The following is a 20,321-nucleotide window of genomic DNA, read 5'->3' on the forward strand; positions in this document are numbered from 1 at the left end:
TCATTACTTCTAGTTAAGTTGGTTCAGATGTTGATTTCCATTTTCTAGTCATTATTTTTTTTGCTGCCACCACATTTAGACTCAGCAAAGCCTTACTATGTCTAGGCAATTCTGATTCTGTATCATAGCTCAAAAAAACTTTCCTTAGATGTACCAATTTGCTCACCCAGTATGAGACAGATCATGTCTGCAGGAAATTTTTTTAAGTCTGCTAACTCATTATACTCCCAGAAAATATATTCAGTTACCTCTTCCTATCTCATCACACCTCCAACATTTGCTGCCTACCTGAGGAAATTTTTTTTGGAATCTACTTGGGGTACAAAATACCTATGCAACACTTCCAAGAAAAGATCCTAAATCTTCTAGAATTTGTTGCATATTTGGGAGACACACATATATTCCCCCATTATTTCTGCGTGAATTGCTTATCCAACCTCTCTTCTCAATCCTTTCTAACCTCCTCTGATTGATTCTTATAGTTATCATGCAATATGTTTATGTCGTACTAACTATTCCTTTTTTAACACCAGCTTCTGTTATAGATTCTACTAAAAACTCTACCACTGCTGGTCTTTCGTTTAGGATCCCCCTATTTCTCTCTCTTTGCTTATACTCTGATATCAATCCTTGATAGGGAAGGCAATCTCGACCCTGCAGTCCAAATACATTTTTGGCCTCTTCCCATTCTATTGCCTTTACCTCTCTAATTACTTGCTCCCAATACCTTTGTTATTTTAGTAGTTTTCTCCAATAAATTCCAGCCCCTATTTTGCAGTCATCCCTATCGGCAGAATCACATTTCTCCATTCTTATGTTGCTTTAGTTCTTATAATACTTTCTCCTACTTTATGACTATAATATTCTGCATGGTTATTGCTATTTTCCTTAAGGATCTGCATCCAAAATCCCAATACCTCCTCTCTTTTTTTTGAGATTTCCCCCTGTTTCATCATCATCCCTTTCCACTTTGAATTATAGGTTTCTGCTTGGGCTATGTATAGGAGCTTTATCTGTGTAGCTCTGAAATACCCCTTCAAATCAGGTAATCCCAAACCACCTTGTTCAACTGGAAGAATTAGCTTATCCCACTTGACTCCTATAGTCTTCTCTTCTCAGATAAAAATCCTTCAGCTCTTTATTAATTGCTATCCGCAACTTCTCCTCTGGTTGATAAAAATATGCCTGTGTATAAAACTAAAGGAACTAAACATTTTGACTGCGTGTATCTTGCTAACCATATCCATATAACAGAGCTTCCAATTTCTATGTTTTTTGTATTATCTTTTGTTAAGTCTCTTCCCACATATCCTTAGCTGCCACACTGGAATCAGTTTTAATCCACACTTTTAACTAAGTACTTAATTTTATGTCCCATAAATATGGATATTACTGAATCAATTTGCATGTGGGTACATAATTTACAACTATTGCCTTTGTTTCATCTTCATTAATTTTGTATCCCGAAAAGATCCGAAACTGCCTCAAAATGTTCCACAACACTGCAATGTCCTTTTCTGGTTTTATCTCATATAAAATAATGTCATCTGCAAATACAGCCAGCTTTTCTCAACTACCATGCCAATTATACCCTTGAAATTCTGTCATCTGCAAATAGAGCCAGCTTTTTTCAACTACTATGCCAATTATACTCTTGAATTTCTGAGTCTCAATTTCTTTGCCAGTGGTTCTAAACATAGTGCAAACAACAAAGGGGAAAGAGCACACCTCTGCCTGGTTCCTCTGCTCAGACAGAAATTATTAGACAGCAACCCGCCCACTTTGATTTTCATCTCCGATCCCTCACATATTCTCCTAAACAACCTTATAATTTTATAAGGGTATGCAAACGCTTCTATTGCTCTGCTCAGAAACTCCCAGCTTACTTTGTCAAATGTTTTCTCTGCATCAAGACCCCTCAACAACACTGGGAATTTCTTACATTCAGCTTCCCTCTGGATTATCAATGTTCTGTTACTGTTGTCAAATGTTTGCCTCCCCTCCACAAAACAACACTGATCCATATCTATCAATTTTGGCATAACTTTGCCATTCTTTTAGCCATTATTGACAAACACTTCATAATCATGGTTTAGGACTGAAATGGGCCTGTATGAAGCTGGATGTGATGGGTCTTTAATCTCCAAGTGTTACAGCCACCAGTGCTTTCTTCCAGGATGTCAGTGCTTCTCCTCCTCTTAAAATACTGTTAAACAAAACGTCCAGATCTTTATCAGATTTCTCCCTCCTAACTTCCACAGGAATACCATCTATTTCTGGGGACTTTCCTGTTGATTGGTTATATACCACCATTTTTATCTCATCTCCTCCTATCCTATTAATAAATCGAGCCTGATCTACCTCCAGCATTGGCATATTTAATTCTTCCATAAACATTTCCATTTAAACCTTTTCTTGACCTCCATATTTTTCTGTTTTATACAGACTTTCATAAAATTCCCAAAATACTTCTAGAACCTTTACAGAATCTCCTATTGTCTTCCTTGTTATAGGTTTCCTAAGCTTGGCGACAACCCTTTCTACCGTTTGGCATTTTCCTGACATTTCTGGCACCTCTTGAAGCCAGAGGTACCTTTAGAGGGTTTTTGAGTTTTGTCAGCCATTGACAAAAAAGGCAATGTCTACAAATTACACACACACACTCACAGACAAACCAGAAAATGTCAGGATAGAACAAAGCTCTTTTTTTTTTTTAGAGCATTTAAAATGCAAAAGAATGAAGGGGATACCAGCAACTGTATTCAATATTACTCAAAGGGAAAAGGTGCTAACAATGGTACTTAAGAAACTACCAAAGGTAGAAATGGAAAAAGGCACACTCATACGATGTATAGAGTATATAAGGAGGAGTGGGTAGAATATACAAGAACTTTAGAAGAATTTAAAAGAAAAAAAAAAAGATACAAAATAAGACTTGAGCTATTGCTGAAGAGTTCTGATAGAACACATCTGGCACTACAAAGCGGCAAACAAGATCTGAGGTAATCTGATGAGCATTGTGGGTAGAGCTTAGCTTCAGAGATTTGGAAGGCGTAAGCTGGAATAATGGCCAAGTCAGTTTTGAGGCTTGGAACTGAGGCCACAGTCAAGGATTATATGAAGACTGACAACATCCGATCTGATTATTTCTCCCAGAATTTTCTTATGCTCCATTACAATAGATGGAATATAAATACATGCCGGTGTATTCCTCTGCCTTGTCAGCAGCCCCTTAGTACTACATATCTACCATTATCATCTTTTTTTATCCTCTTCTATCACTATTGGCACTCCTCTTGCATTGGACACCAGGCAGAATATAAATACTCCTCTTTTTCTTTGTCCCGGGTATTCCGCTGAATAACTGTCCTGAAAACCATTCTTTATCAAATTCACATGTTCAGTTCTTTCCAATTGTGTTTCTTGTAGCATACCTATTTGCACTCTGCATTTTTTAATATAGTTCACTACCCTTCTTTTTTTGTACATACCTGTGAGACCATTAGCATTTAAAGATAGTATTGAATGGTCACTATGTTGACAAGTTATTATTCCCACTTTTCATTTGTAACAGCTTTTTTGTTAAGTATCTAGTTCCAGCTTTTGTGTTACATGCACACACTAATGTCTGGCAGGTTGGCCTTTTATACAGTTGTTTCTTGTCATATCTATTTGAGCATGTGTCACATCTTACCCAACTATGTGTTTTATTGAAATCCCACAAAAAAACAAACAAAAAAAAAAACAAATACACACCCAATACACCCCAATAACCTATTAACTTCATATTAACACACAGCACTATGCAAATCTTCAGATATTGACATTTTACCTTCCTAATAGGAAACAATTGTTCTAAACTGACAGCAACACTCACAGGCTTCGGTTAATCTAAAAGGAAAGTTATCCATGCTAAGACGCCTGGTACAGCCTGTGCGTCTACTAAGTACTGTCTGGTTTTGTCTTGTCTTTGCTGCTCTCCAAGAATGAGAAAACACTTGAATGCTTTCCGAAAACATCATCTCCTAGCCATTGAAAGAAAGCCATTAAAAGTAGTAAGTATTCTATTTTTACTTCTCTAGCGTCTCCATGGAGACACGAGAACTTGATACAGAATTGCTTCTATAAATATTTATTTAGTTTCTAGAGGAGAGCTTTATTATAGTCAATGCTCTTTTTTTATTTGATTTCTCTTAGAACCTGTTACTAGATACAGCCAAGAGCCTTAATCCAGTCATTCCCATATGCAAAAATGAGAAAAAGCACATTTTTTTTTGTATCATACTCTTTTGAACAGACGTTTCTTCTTTTTTACATTACAGTGCCTCCAATTTTTACACTACAGTGCCTACATTTCTTAAAACTGAACAAGGAGAAAGAAGAAAGAAAAACAGGGGCACCAGTTTACTTTATTATCCTCATTACACTTGAAAATAACCAAGAAATCTTTGCTTTATAGCATGCAGATCATGAACTATACAAACATTGTTGTTAAGAACAAAAACTTGTTTTACTTCCAGTTAACTCTGTCCTTTGTCGTCTCCTCTCAAGTGTTTCTCCAAACATTGACATAAAGTAGGGCATATGCTTTAGATTCCCCTACAAGTTTAACAATGTAAAAAAGTCCAACATTTCCAAGTTTTCATGTTCTGTCATGTTTCTCAGATACAATTAATGCATTATAATCCCACATTTATTTGTCCATTTCCAAGTTGCTGGTTTTATTCTTATCTCCATCTCCTAAATCCAAACTCTGCTTCTTTTCAAATGTAGTCTGGCTTCTTCTAGTCAATTCTTGTGTTTTTTTCTGTCTGCAAAGCATTTCTCATTGAATACTGGAAATGATTCACTGGCAGTCTCTCTCCGAGATTTTTATTACAGGAAGAACAATAAGCAGAATCTCCTGTTTCACAGCTTACATTTTGTTAGACTTTCTCTTTAGCATGTTCTGCATCAAGAAATAATTTTGTCCCTCCAGGCAAGAATATTCTGAAGATAGCTGGTTACAGCAGTTTGAATCTCACACCTGCTTCTCAACATTCCTTGATTAGTGGAATAAATTTACTCCTCTTCTGCCTGGTGTACTGCGAGTAATCATTTTCCACAAACTCTACTGTCTCTCACTTTTAGTACTTTGTTCTTCTGCCACAATTTTATCAGAATCAACTCCTGCTGGCAGGACTGCATCTTTACTATTAAAAGGTCTAGGTTGCCTTCTCATGGCCAGGTTTAGTGCAGACACATGATGTGCCCTTTCAATTAACAACCCTGCTGTGGAATATCAGTACATTTACTTATTTGTGCTTTCATAAAATTAACACAGCCTGTTCCTTCCAGCTTCTCTGGTACAGCAGAAAATCTCAGTTTTTTACCCGTGTACTTTGTCCTCCAACTCATTTTTGAAACATCTCTTCTTGAGCAGCCTCATATTTAGCCAGCCTTTTCTTCATTCTGACCTTCAAGTTTTGCAGTTTTATCATCTCATCTGTATACCTGATTAAAGCTTCTTCAAGTTAATCCATCCTTTTGTTTATTTGAATTGATATACTCCGTCAGTGTTTCATTTATTTTAATCAGCTCTGAGTACAATGAACTTATTTTTTTCCTTTGGGTTACTGGAAGTCGTGTCTTGTGCCAAAGCACTCCTTTTTGCTGAACAATTGCAGAATTCTTCCCAGTCCGTGTTTTTTCCTCACCTTTTGTGATTGATGGTTTTTCAGGATCTCTGAATTTCTTTTTTACTGGAATTGAAGCAGTGTACCTAGTTACTGAAATTTACCCCAAAAATTAATTCACTGGCTCTCTCTTCTTAGTTTCTGTTTTCACACTAGGAGAGCTGAAATTAAGCAGTTAGTTAATATTCAGCCATCTTGGAAGTCCCGACTTGGAAAAAAGAAGTTAAGTACACCCCATGAAGTTCCATTTGTCTTGTCCATTTTCATTCTTCAACATGTGGGTTAGGATCCGAACCTCGGATCCAACTCGGCTGCCATTTTACAGCTCATGGCTACTGCAACTCTTGAGCTCCTCTCTTACCCATAATGCTGTAGTCCACCCACCATACCACAGACCTAGTTTGCTGTTTTTTTTATTGCTAAATAACAATTTAAGACATAATGATTATATGGGGAAATCACTATATGGAGCTCAAAAGGAAGAACTTTGGTTCTCTCAGTATCTTCTCATTCTTCCAGAGGTCACAAACAAGCAAAGTAGGGGATTGGAGGGAGGGGACTTGAAGAATGAAAATGAATACAGATGGAACATTATGGGGAGAACATAACTTCTTTACCTGATGTTGTCAATTTTCATTCATTCCTCAACATGTGGGACAAAGTTCCCAGATAACTGAATCCCAGGTGGACTCTTAAGAAAAGATATTCCTGAGTACTGCTGAGCCAAAGGCTGCTCTTCCCGTACAGACCATATCAAGTTTGTAATGATCTACAAAAGTATGAGGATTAGCCCAAGTGGCTGCAGCACAAATATTGTCCATGGAATATCTCAAAAGAAATACCAATTGCCCTGGATCTAGCTGAATGAGACCGCAAGGTTTTTGCAGGGATAAATCCAATTAATTGTAGACAAAGGAAAAGCAATCAAGTAGCCACTTAGCTAAAGTTATTTTGATAACTGGCTTTCCCTATCTTGATTCTGAAAAGGAGACAAATAATTGATCTGATTTTCTGAATTTTTCAGTTCTATGCAGATAAAAATGTAATTGGCTGTGAACATCCAACAAATGTAAAATGTATTACACTTTGTTGAAGAAATTTGGGAAGAAGACTGGAAGGTTGATACACTGATTAATGTTGGAGCCTGACACTACCTTAGGAAGAAAAGATGGACTGATTCGCAAGTACACCCTATCTTTATGAAAAATCAAATAGGGAGGTGTAGATAAGGCTTGCTGTTCTGAAACTCTCCTTGCCAATGTAATGGCTACCAAACATATATTTTTCCAAGTTAAAAACTTTAATTCACATTTTGCAGCTGGTTCAAATGGTGATTGAGTCGGGGCTTGTAACCTTAAATTCAAATCTTACAGTGGAGTAGGAACTTTATAGGGAGCATTTAGTAAATGTATTTATTTATTTATTTCCAGTTTGATAACCGGGGATGTCCACTGGGCTCGAAAACCTGTTTTCAGTGAAGGCCCCGGGAGAAAAGCTCCATATTACAAACAAATTGCGCAATTAAAGAATTTACAAGCAAACAAAAAAATACAATTTTATACATTTGTATAGTTAGCACAGAAAAAAAGCAAAAATGAAATACACATTCATTTGAAATGCAAATGAAGTAAATAAGAAGAGAAGTGTAGGAAAGAGGCGGTGCAAAGAAGTAAAAGGAGAAGAAATGCCAGGTGGAGGAAAAAAGAAGAATTAGACAAAGATTCATTTAAGTTCGTGGTCAAAGATACAGTTGCATGAAGACGCATTATAGGCAGTAAGGATGTGAATATATATATATATATATATATATATATATATATATATATATATATATATAGAGTATTTACATAGAGTTTATACAGGGAGAAAATTATTAAAGAAGCTGAGGGTGGGGAGCTGAAGAAAGAGTTGGATGAAGAGGGGCAAGAGGAAGAATCATGAATAGGTGACGTTAGTGGATTTAGGTAGGAAGTATACAATTACATTTCCAGTTTTGGGAGAGGTGGGAATGGAGTAGAGATCTGAATTGTTCAGGGTTTATAGCGTTTCTTAGCAGGGGAGGAAGCGGTTCCTTTATTAAATGCCTTACAGAGTTCATGATGAAGCTATGGTAGAATCGTCAACTCTGACATGAAAATTAGAAAGAGAGCTAATTGTAATTTAACTGTTGATGAACTGGCCTCTTCATTAAAAAGCCAAAAATTCAAGAAAGGTGGATACTGGTGCTGAAAAGGGATTGATGTTTTCTGTTGTGCCCAAAAAACAAATCTTTTCCATTTAATTTTGCAAATCTTCCTAGTGGAAGCTTTGTGGGAGGACAAAAATAATGTGACAGAAAGAAGAGAACAGTCTGGGTTGTCTAGCTATCAGTGGAATTGGAGAAACCATGCGGTCAACTTTAGACTCAAAATGTCCCAGTGAATCATGTCTGCTAGGTGAGAAAGAAGGGCTGAAATTGGGCCCAGAATCCAAGGAGGTGAACTAGATGAGGCCAAAGGAAGGGGAACCAAATCTGACAAGGCCAATAAGGGGCAATGAGGATTACAGGGCTCTTCAGTCGAGATGCTTTTTGAAGAAACTTGGGGATTAGAGAAGTTGGAGGGCAAGCAGACAGGAGACTGCGGAGTCAATTGTGGAGAACAGCATCTCTCAGTGTCTCCCCCCCCCCCAGTGGGGGAACCATGGCAAACACCTGCTGCACTTGCTGAAGGGAGATGTAAAGAGGTTGCAGCATGGCTGGCCCCACTGATGGAATATCTTCTCTGTAATTTTCTTGTTGAGAGACCACACATGAGGCAATAGGATGGCCCTGCTCAAGTCGTTTGCTATCACACTGGATTTCCCCAGAATGTGTGTTGCTATCAGAAATTGATTGGATGAGATCGCTCATTCCTACACTCTCAGAGCTACTCGACATAATAAGGGGTAAGACCTGGTTTCTCCTTGTTGATGTACCAGACTACTGATATTGTCCATCTGAACTGCAATAGTCCCTGAAGGGAGAGAATCTTGGAAGGCTTGCAATGCTAGGAGAAAGTACAGTTGTGTACACTTACTATAAATGTAGATGTTCGAGTGTATTCACTGTTGCAGTCATCACATTTGGGTTATCTGCTTGCAGTAGCCCTCAGTCGGCCTGGTTGACAAAGTCTCGAGTCTTGTGTCGGTTGCTGTCTCTTCTTCTGTGATGTCAGGTAGTCAGGGGTATAAAACATGCAGCCGATGTCATTACATCAGTTTTTCTTGCCCCAGATGTCAGGTGCCCCCTTAATGGGGAGCAATAAAATGTGTGTGTGTGTGTGTGTGTGTGTGTGTGTGTATATATATATATATATATATATATATATATATATATATATATTTATACACACACACACACAAGGTTATACCTTCAAAAAAAGCAAATACACCAAAAAGCTTTTAAGCACAGTAAAGGAGAGTAGAGGTATAGCCAAAAAAAAAGTCAGGGGGCTGGAGGGAGAGTAACCAGGACTGCAACAGTGAATACACTCAAACATCTACATTTATGGTGTGCACAACTGTACTATGTCCTTCATGTTTCACTGTTGCAGTCATCACATTTGGGTAGATTCCCAAAGCTAAGGATGGGAGGATGAATTTAGACAGCATTAGGACCAGCTATAAGGCCCTGCAAGACTGCTCTGGATTTAGAGAAAATTGGAAATGGTAATGCTTGGTGAAAGTATGTACAGAACTCCAGGTAGCAGCTTCTAGGATGTCCCTGGTAGGGACACCTCTAAGAAAGTCTGTAGAGGTAGATGCAGCCCTGGTTGAATGAGGTCTGATCCCCTGTGAGATAGGTTTTCCATGGTGCTCATAGCAGAAATTAATGCAATGACCTATCCATTTAGAAATGGTTTGCTTTGCAATAGCCTTCCCCTCTGCTCCTGCAGCAAATGCCACCAGCAGTTGTTCAGATATCCTTTGAGGATTTGTCTTGTCCAAGTAAAATCTAAGTTGTCTGTGCACATCTAAGGAGTGTAGTATCGGTACCCTTTGTTCTGTGGATTAGGAAAGAAGGTTGGCAAATGAATAGACTGATTAAGAGCCACACTGGATACCACCTTGGGTATGAAGAAGGGATTGGTACTGAGGGACACCCTGTCCGCATGAAAGATGATGAAAGGCTCCACTGCCATAAGGGCGTTCAGATACCCTTCTTGCTGAAGTGATTGCTAAAAGGAAGGCTGTATTCCAAGAAAGGAATTTTAAATCTGCACTAGCAGCTGGCTCGAAAGGAGGAAGAGTGAGTTTCTCCAATACAAAGATAAGGTCCCAGGTAGGAGTTGGGGCTCTCCTGGGTGGTCTTAAACTTTTGGCCCCTCTGAGGAACTGCTTGAGCAGTGGATGAGAGAAGAGGGGAGGTTCTGTGTTATAATGAGCTGAAATGGCTGAGGCATGAATTTTGATGGAGAAAAAAGAAAGACCCTTGTGAAGCATCTCAGTTAAGTATTATAGAATCTGAGGTAAGTTGGGCGCTGCTGTGCTCATCCCTTGAGACTGGTTCCAAGCACAGAATCTTTTCCATTTTTCAGCATAAGACTTTCTAGTACTATGCCTCCTTGCCTCTAAAATGATATCCATCACTGATTTACTGAGGGATGGTAAAGGAGAGATTAGGTAAGAAGCCAGGCTGCCAGGTTCAGGGTTTGAAGCTGAGAGTGCAGAATCTGGTTCTCCTGCTGAGACAACAGCGTAGGGGTCTGAGGCAGGTGTCATGGGGCCAACAGTGACACACTGAGCAAGAGGGGGTACCAGTGTTGGCATGGCCAGTCTGGTGCAATCAATATCGTCCTTGGGTTGTCCTCTTTGATCTTTAGTAGTACTTTGGAGAGGAGAGGCAGAGGAGGAAAGGCATAAACTGATAGGTTTAGCTGAAGGACAGAGCATCCACTTTCCAAGCTTGTTTGTGGGGAGTCCTTGTGCAAAATTTGTCTAACTGGTAGTTTTAGAGGGAGGTAAACAGGTCTATATCTGGGCTCCCCCACTAGTTTGTCAACATGTTGAAAGTCTTTGGTTCCAGTTACCACTCGTGTGGGTCCACGAGGTTTCTGCTTAGTCCGTCTAACAGTGTATTTAGTTTTCCTGGTAGGAATTGAGCTTGTAGATGGCACTTGGTAGCTCAAGGCTGTGTTCCACAGTGCCATGGCTAGTTTGCAGAGGGGGTAAGGATGGGTACCACCTGCTTGTTTATGTACCACATAACAGTGGTGTTGTCCGTCTTTACCATTAATTGTCCTGGAAGAATGTGGTCCTTGAAAGGCTGTCAGAGCATTCTGTACAGCTAACATTTCTTTTTGATTGATATGCAAGTGCATTTGACTTGGGTTCCGTTTGCCCTGAATGCACTTCCCTGCCAGGTGAGCCCCCTATGCATAGTCTGATGCGTCTGTTGTTAGGGTTTGGGCAGCAGGGGGTAGAGTGAATGGTAGTCCCTTGTTTTGGAGGTAGGCCTCTGCCCACCAAAGGAACTCTAACCATAGGCAAAGTATGACAGGAATCATTGCTTCTAGATTTTGAGAATCATAGGCTTTTCAGATACCATTGTAGTTTCCTCATATGCAGTCTTGCATATGGAATTAGAAAAATGCAGGAGGCCATGAACCCCAAGGCTTGCACTATTTCCCTTGCAGATAGCAGGATTTTTGTGGCCACTAGTTTGAAGTAGGTTGTCAAATGAATTTGTTTCTCTGACGTGAGGAAAGCCATCTGGGAAGTTTTATTCAAGCTTGCTCCCAGGAATATAATTTGTTGACAGGGTACCAGGTGTGATTTCTTTTCATTTATGGTGTACCCAAGGCAAGTTAGCACCCTTTGTACAAAAGCCAGATGATTCAAAAGTATGTCCTGGCTTTCTGCATGAATTAGACAATCGTCCAGGTATGGGTATATTTGAATATTTCTTTGCCTGCAAAATGCAATGACTGGAGCTAGGCACTTTGTGAATACTCTGGGTGCAGTAGTTAAGCCAAAGGGCAGTGCAGAGAACTGATAGTGCATGTAGCCTGCTTTGAAGTGTAGGCATCTTCTGCAAGATTCCCTGATTGGGATGTGCAGGTATGCTTCCTTTAAATTGAGTGTTGCCAACCAGGCATCTTTGTCTAGCATAGGAAGCAACTGGTGAAGAGTTAGCATCTTGAATTTTGGAATCACCAAAAAGGTGTTTAAAGTAGACAGGTCCAGGATAGGATGCTTTGAATTGTCTTTTCTGGGTACCAGGAAAAGTCTCGAATAGAAACCTTGCCCCTTTTCCTATTCTGGTACAGTTTGAATAACCTTTATGCTTAAGAGAGAGAGTAATTGCTTTTGAGCCTATGCCCACTGATTTGGGGGTAGATCTGGCCAACCGTTTGGGTTTGGTAATGTGTGGAAGTGAAATCTGTATCCTTGGGAAACTATATTTAAAACCTATTTGTCCTGGGTAATGAGTTCCCAGTTTTTTGCATGTACAGCAATCTTTCCCCCCAAAGGGGCAGTCAGTTGAGAAGTGCTTGGAAGTTTTAAAGTTAAGTAATTGAGATAGTTTACCATAGGGGGGAGTTTTACTACTCCCAGATTTGGAAGTGGGGGCCCCCCACTGCTTAGTCCTGTGCGTACCCTGGGACTGAAGCCTGGGTGTTCTGCTGGATCTGGATTTGGACTGAGAAGGCCTGGAAGAGACAGGAAAGGACCAATTCATAGAGGGCCAATGGTTACTAAATCTTGGAGGTTGTACTTGTAAGAAATCTTTAACAGTTTGCATAGATTTAGCTTTTTCCTCCATCTTTTTAAGAACTTCTTCTGCCTTTTATTGCCAAACAGGCGGTCCTGATTTAATGGAGCATCCAGTAATTTAGCTTTAACATGATCTGGCAAGGACTGCTCCTTAAGCCAAGCATGCCTTCTAAGTACAGACCCAGTGACAACAGCCCTGCAAGATGCCTCTAGTGAATCAAAACCACATTGCAAAGTATGTTTTCCAACCTGTTCAGCAGAATACATTAAATCCTGTAGATCCTTATTTTCAGCACAATCAGGAATCAACATCATTTTCTGTTTAAGCAATCCAATATGTTGCCGATACTTTAACATATGAAACTGGCAGTTTAAGGCCCTAATGGCCAAGGTTGCAGAAGTGTATACCTTCTTACCCCATCTATCCAGCGCCCTGGAGTCTCTATCAGACGGGGTAGGATTTTTGGCAGTAGTAGCTTTAATGCTCTTGGGTCCCTGTGAAATGGTCTCAGGATCCGCAGTAGGATTTTTAAAAAGGAACATGTGAGAGTCAGGAACGTGGAGCAGGAGGTAAAGAGTCTGGGGTCATGCTAGATTCTGAATAGGCATCATCAACAATGTCTAGTACAGGAGGGATAGCTAATGGCCTGTGCTGGGACAGGAGTAAGAAATCCCTAAGCCTCTTTTTAGAATGGAGAAATCCTGACTTTCCCAACGAAAATGCTCCCTAAGAGTATGCAGGGTTTCACCAAAAGAGAAATTCTCTGGGGGAGAGGGGGAAGCAGAGGGAATAGAGTCCTCAGCATCAGAATCCTCACAGGTAGATAAGGGTAAATCCTGGTCATCAGAAAAAACAGAAATTTCAGAATCCTGGTCAGAAGTATCATAAGCAAATTCAGTCCTAGGTCTCTTAAGAGGGGGGAAGTTGGCTTCCCCAGATTAAAGTGATAAGGTCTTCAGCCATTCTTATCATTTGTTTTTTAGGCATAGAGGCCTGACCACGTGGTCTGGGTGTCTGTTTTCTAGGCATGGTTTTAGTTTTAGGCTTTGAAGAAGAAGATGGCGTCGTTTTAATATGCAAGTCAGTAAGCCTGAATATACCCTCAGAAGCACCTGGTGTCTGCACAGTGGCTCAGGACCCATCCAAGGTAGAGACATCCGCAGGTTGCACAGTTGAAGCATCTCGCGGCATACCGGACTCCGAATGGGTCTCAGTAGAGGCCTGTGAATCTGAAGTAGTGGGTATCAGGGGCTGCAAAAGCGCCTCACTGAGTACCGGAGAACTGGCAACTGGCTTAGGAGAAGCGTCGTCGACAGCTTTGGACCTAGGCCCCCTGTCTCTGTTTTTATTTTTGCATTTTTTCGGAATGTTGGTAGTTGGATGGCTTACCGAAGACATATCTGGATAATTAAACCGAGCACCAAAACATTTAGAAGCAAAAATATACTGATGATGGATAGTTCGTTGTTTAAATAAGGCACAAAACTGACAGCGAGGTACGTCGTGGTCAGGGCCTAGGCAAGGAATACACTATGAATTAAAATCTTTATGAGGTATTTGCTTTCCACAAGAAATGCAATTATTTACTTTTAGTGACGTCGGATTAGAGCAAGAAAACGTTTCCCCAACGTGGTACTTAGCTTTTAGTTGAAGACTTTGGCTCTGAAACTCAAAAACGAAAATTTCAGGAGTAGACCAACTGGTACTTGCGAACTGCTTCTGCTTCGGGCACCGCACAGCAAGAAAGACTGATGTAATGGCATCGGCTGCATGTTTTATACCCCTGACTACCTGACGTCACGGAAGAAGAGACAGCAATCGACGCAGGACCCAAGACGTTTTGCTACCTGCACTTTAATATCGTCTGTTTTTTTGTTTAATTTAACTGTTGAGGCTGCTCACTCAAGTACGCTAGCCTGTGTTAAGCATTTACTGTGTTTTCCTGCTATCTGTCTTAAAAAAAGGAAAAAAAAAATATCCTTTTTCCTGCCTTTTCTAACTAGAATAGTCCCTAAATTCAGGTTTGCTAGATTCCGGACTTTAGTACAGGTTCCTGTGTTGCCCATATCCTTACTTGGATAGGAGGAAGCTTCTCTGTTCACCAGTGAGAGTGGGGAGCTTTGAGCAGCCTATCTGTCCCTGGAGGAGTGGTCTCAGCCCAGAAACTAGTTGTTTATTGGCCGTTTTGGGCTAATTCCTAGCTCTTTCAAGTCCCCTGCTTAAAAACCCGCCTGGCACGGTTTTTGCGCTTGTTCCGACTCAGCAAAAGCTCCTCGTGGTGCTGCAGAGTGGTGCTAGCAGCAGAGAGATGAAAAAGAGTGACTGCTACATGATATAAGTATTTTCTACTGCCTTTACTCTAACGACTGCATATTCTCGCTGAAAAGCGAGTCTGAAACTCTGTTTTACCTAAAAAAGCTTGTTATTGCATTTTTGCTACCTGCACTTTAATATCGTCTGTTTTGTGTTCAATTTAACTGTTGAGGCTGCTCACTCAAGTGTGCTAGCCTGTGTTAAGCATTTACTGTGTTTTCCTGTTATCTGTCTTAAAAAAGAAAAAAAAAATAAAATATCCTTGTTTCCCGCCTTTTCTAACTAGAATAGTCCTGAATTCAGGTTAGCTGGATTTCGGACTTTAGTACAGGTTCCTGTGTTGCCCATGTCCTTACTTGGATAGGAGGAAGCTTCTCTGTTCACCAGTGAGATTGGGGAGCTTTGAGCAGCCTATCTGTCCCTGGAGGAGTGGTCTCAGCCCAGAAACTAGTTGTTTATTGGCCGTTTTAGGCTAATTCCTAGCTTTTTCAAGTCCCCCTGCTTAAAAACCCGCTGTAGCACGGGTTTGCGTGATTTTGCACACAGTGCAGCATCGGGCAGCGCCACTTAAACAGGTTTAGACTATTACCGGCTCCATAAAGTCTGCTCTTCACTTTTTCCCTTAGAACTGATCTAAATCTCAAAGGAAGCACTCTTTTCTCATTTTTAAGCATTGCACTTATAAGTAATCTTATAAGCAAAACACCAATAAACTTAAGCACTACACCCTCTTATACTCTTTTTTTAAGTACTTAACACCCTACAGATCCTTTCTGATCTGTCAAAAAGTCATTCATTATACTATCCTGATATGTCCAAAGGTCAGTTTCGGGTATACTCTCCAGTCCAGCTGGTGAATCTGGGAATATTGAGACAATGTTACAACTGCCTTATGTACACAGACAACCCTCTCCTCCTCCCAACAAACTCAAATATATGCGAGAGATGCAACTACATAGCCAAACTGGAGGCAGAGCTCTCTCAACCCAGGATTGGCACAGTCAGTCAGGAGGAGAAGGTAACCACACACACCACAAATCCAGTCTCACATTGACCTATCGCAACAGCAAACCAAACACAAACACACAAAAATATACTCGGAGGCTCTAAATAAAAATATACCCAAGCAGCAGAGACCTCCAAAGCAGACATCCAAGCAACCGCGACCCCACAACAATACCCACGTATCACATTGTTCACAAAGTTAGTGTGCCACAGTCACATCCCTTAAGGCTAAACAACACACCTAATACACTATTAATAGGTGACTCTATTGTCAGACACACTGACGTCCCACTCACCAGGCTGAACAAGGAGAAGGTCACTGTGAGCTGCCTGTCGGGTGCCAGGATCCGCCACATAACACAGGCACTCAGGTCACTCCAAAGCAAGTGCAAATACGACTCCATCATTGTCCATGCTGGTGTGAATGACCTGAGACGTACCTCCCTGGACTACATGAAAAGAGACATAGAGGAGCTCTATGAGCATGTAGCCCAGGCCGGTATGACCCTGCCCTTGAGTAGCATCTTACCCTCACCAAGAATGATGCCACAGTATAAAGACAAAATGATCAATTTTAACAGCTGGCTAAAGTATTGGTGCCATTCAAAGGGAATCCAGTGTCTGTCAGCCTCGACAAGCCATGTTGCTTCACTAGGGATGGCTTGCATCTGTCACCCCTGGGCTTTCGAATACTGGCAAAGGCCCTTGCCACCCCCATAGTGCCTTTTTTAGGCAAGGCTCAAAAGACAAACCCACCACCATAGACAACACAAGGAAAAAGAAACTAAGGGTAATGCTGCTCAACGCCAGAAGTCTTAACCTCAAGATGCACGCACTTGAGGCTCTCCTCAGTATGGAGAATATCGATATCTGTGCAGTAACAAAAACTTGGTTCAAGGCTCCCGAGAGGACCCCAGCACTACCAGGTTATACATCATACCATGCTTTTCGGCCCCAAAACTCGGACCGAACCACAAAAGGAGGGGGGAGTATCCATATTCATCAAAGATACCCACACCTCCAGGTTAGTGGCACTGCATGAAGCATCGGAGACCATCCATGTGCAACTAACAGTGGACAAAACTGCCTTTCAGTTTGTAGCCTGCTACAGACCACCCTCCTAAAATCAGGAACCCCACTCGGCTTTCCTGAGAACACTGGATAATATGAAGGTCTCTCCAAACACCATTATATTGGGTGACTTCAACTACCCAAACATTGACTGGGAGCACTACTCAAGCCCCAACACCCTTGCCCAACGGTTCCTAGAATTTATAAACTCAAATGCTATGGAACAACTGGTCACCACTCCCACAAGAGGGGAAAACATATTGGACCTGATCATCACCAACATGGGGACTCTATGTTCCACACCAGAGGTATAGCCCTCATTGGTAAGATCTGACCATAAATTAATCTCACTGGACATCCATATCCCGTCCCCACCCCCATCCAAGGAAATCACGGTGAAGAACTTCTCAAAAGCAAACCTCACACTTCCCAAAACCGAGGTGGAATCCTTCAAAGCCCCTGGGCCAGTGGAAAAAATGGCCCAAACCGCAGAATCCTTTACGAATACATTCTATGGACACCTACAGGAATGCATGGATCGTGCTATCCCAAACAAAACCAAGACTCACTCCTCCAAAGGCAGTAGACATGTCTGGTGGACCCCAGCCATAAATAAGCTATACAACAGAAGGAGGAAGCTACTACATGACAGAGCAAAACCCCAAAAAGCGAAGGCATCTCTGATCAGTACTAGCAAGAAACTATGATTCCCTCATAAAATCATCTAAGGCCAGTTTCAAAAGAAAAATCGCACAAGACGCTAAAGAAAATCACAAGGCCTTCTTTAGTTATGTCAGGAACCTGGGTGGCAACTCCCAGATATGCTCTGAGTTAGTGTAAAATGACAAAAAATACACTGAACCCACAGACATAGCCAATATCCTGGCAGACAGGTTCAGTGCAAACTTCTCCCCCCCTTCACCCCCAAAAGAGCAAATGTCTATCCCAACAGAATTTAGCCTCCCTGACATCACGGATGCATAGGTGAGAGCTGCCCTCTCCAAAGCAAAAAACACAGCATCAATGGAACCGGACGGTGTCCCGGGCTGCGTCTTACACGAGCTCCAAGAAGAACTGAACCCTCACATAAAGTCACTGTTCAATCTCAGCCTTACTACAGGATATGTACCCAAGGAATGGCGTACAACAACAGTGGTCCCACTCCACAAAGGTGGTGCCACAACGGACCCCGGAAACTATCGCCCTATAAGCCAGACTAGCCTGGTCTGCAAAGCTATGGAGCGTATCATCATGGAACTCATAAACAAAGACATTGGGAACCTCCAAACACTGGATACTACCCAATTCGGCTTTGTTAAAGGCAGATCTTGCCTCTTAAACCTGGTAGACTTCTTTGAAACAGTCACCAAGGCCATAGATGAAGGTAAGGCAGTCCACACAGCCTACCTGGACCTCGCAAAAGCCTTCGACAGAATACCCCACTCAGGCATCATAAATAAGCTCAACAGCTTAAATATCAACCCCCATGTCACAAGATGGGTTGCAAAATGGCTCAGGGATAGAACCCACATGGTCAGAATTGCAGGTGTCATGTCAGACTCTAAACCAGTTACGACTGGCGACCCACAAGGCTCAGTCCTGGGACCTCTCTTGTTCGGTATATATTTCTCTGAGGTACAGGCTAACACGGGAGGACTATGGCTGACCAAGTTCGCAGATGACTGCAAACTGGGTGCCATAACTGACTCACCGACTGACACAAGCATCCTCCAAAAGGGTCTCACAGAGATGGATAACTGGTGCCAGAGCCATGGCCTAAAGCTAAATGCCAAAAAGTACATAGTCATCCCCTTTGGGAAAAACAAAGTGCCCGCAAATTAAAACATAGGTGGAAATCCATTAAGTACGGAAGAAGTAATTACGGATTTGAGGACACAAGTAGATAGCAATCTCTCCTTTGACAATCACATTGCCAAAGTAGTTAGAAAGACCTTCTACTGAGAGCTACTGCAAGCAGATAACCCAAATGTGATGACTGCAACAGTGAAACACGAAGAACATCTGCTCATTTCCTTTTTTTTCAGTTTTTATTTTCATTTTCCATTGATGTGAGTCATAAAACAAACATATCTAAGAAGCATGACCATAGTACAGTGTTATCCAATGAGATTCATACCATAGGATATAGGTCATCCAACAAAAATTATCTACACTATATACATAGATGCTTTCACAGGTAAGACATTTGAATATAACAACAGAACATATATTTGTAAATCAAAACCATAAAATATTTTGAGTGGTTGATCATATGTGTCGTTCTAGATTCCCTTATGGTGTATTTCTAAGTGTCTCTGTGGTGGTTCATGCTAATATAATGTTAAAGGCTTGTTCCCATACTACCCTACATCTTGTATCTTTGCCTTTTTTATCCATTACGATTTTATGGGCCAATAGATGCTTTACGGTGAAGCCCTACCAAGAGATACTATTTGGGTCAAGCCACTTAAATGCTATATATAGTTTCATTAGGAGAAAAATTGTAACAGGTGTGGTGGCTTGTTTCTTTGGAATGTTGGGAGGGAGAACATGTAATATAGCAAATTCCCATGTTAGTGTAGATGTCTGACAGTCTATTTTTTTGTAACTGTATTTTAAGAGAAATCCAAAGTTTATAGACACATTTGCAGCTCCAAAATAGGTGAAGTAAGTCAGCTGCTTGATCTTTGAAGGGTGGACAGAGTGGTGATCTCAATGCATTAAATTTATGCAGGATTACAGGTGTGAAATATGCATTGTTATTAATCATGAGCTGGATGTAAGCTAGTTTTTGGAGAGGTATGGTCTTTAGTGTTAAGTTAACTGCTTGGTTTATTTGCTGATTTTCTACAGATGGATTTATTTTTCTCCAGTAGTTAGAAAAAAAGAGCTCCCTCTGGAATTTAATGTCACTTACTGGCTTTCTTTGTTAAGAGGGTAGTTTTCCAGAGTAAGTTACAGGCTTCTATGTCACTGTTGGTTATATTAGTGCTTTGGAGGTAAGTGGAATACAATTCCTTAATTTGTCTTAGGATCACTGTATGTGATTTGGGAAGATTTAAGTTATTCCTCATTTCCTGTATCGAGCAGTTGAAATATGGATATATATCTTGGATAGTTTTATCTTTTAATTGGGGATACGAGTCCAAATTCAACATTTGATTGTTCATTTTTAAATTTGGGTTTTTATGGAGCGGTTGTAGCATTTTCATGGCTTGTGCGAGGTTCAGGGATTGAAAGAGTTTTTGTGTTAGGTTGACAGAGTGTTTTAGGGAATCTATGATGCTGTAAGATTGCATTATTTTTTGGTTTAGGAATGGTAGTCCATTAGGATTGATACCTAGCGCTTTAATATATCTATGATAGATTGTTACCCAGGTAGGAGACCAAGTTTCTGTTTTCGGATTATGTTCAGCTATTCTCAGTACTCTATTAGTGTTAATAGTTAAGTAATAGGTTTCAAAATTTGGAAGGCCCAGTCCTTCTTTATTAGAACTGCTCATTTCTAGGACACTGGTATG

The 20,321-nt window shown here is 40.8% G+C and overlaps 1 protein-coding gene across 2 annotated transcripts in view; it reads right to left on the bottom strand.

The window, feature by feature from the left end:
- LOC122805884 (serine/threonine-protein kinase D3) overlaps positions 1 to 20,321 on the bottom strand; it is a 2,410,388-nt gene that overhangs the window by 896,020 nt on the left and 1,494,047 nt on the right. The window lies entirely within an intron of this gene.

The sequence above is a fragment of the Protopterus annectens genome, chromosome 1.part1 (assembly GCF_019279795.1).
Source record: "Protopterus annectens isolate FY-2018-M chromosome 1.part1, PAN1.0, whole genome shotgun sequence".
In the NCBI taxonomy this organism is placed as follows: domain Eukaryota; kingdom Metazoa; phylum Chordata; order Ceratodontiformes; family Protopteridae; genus Protopterus; species Protopterus annectens.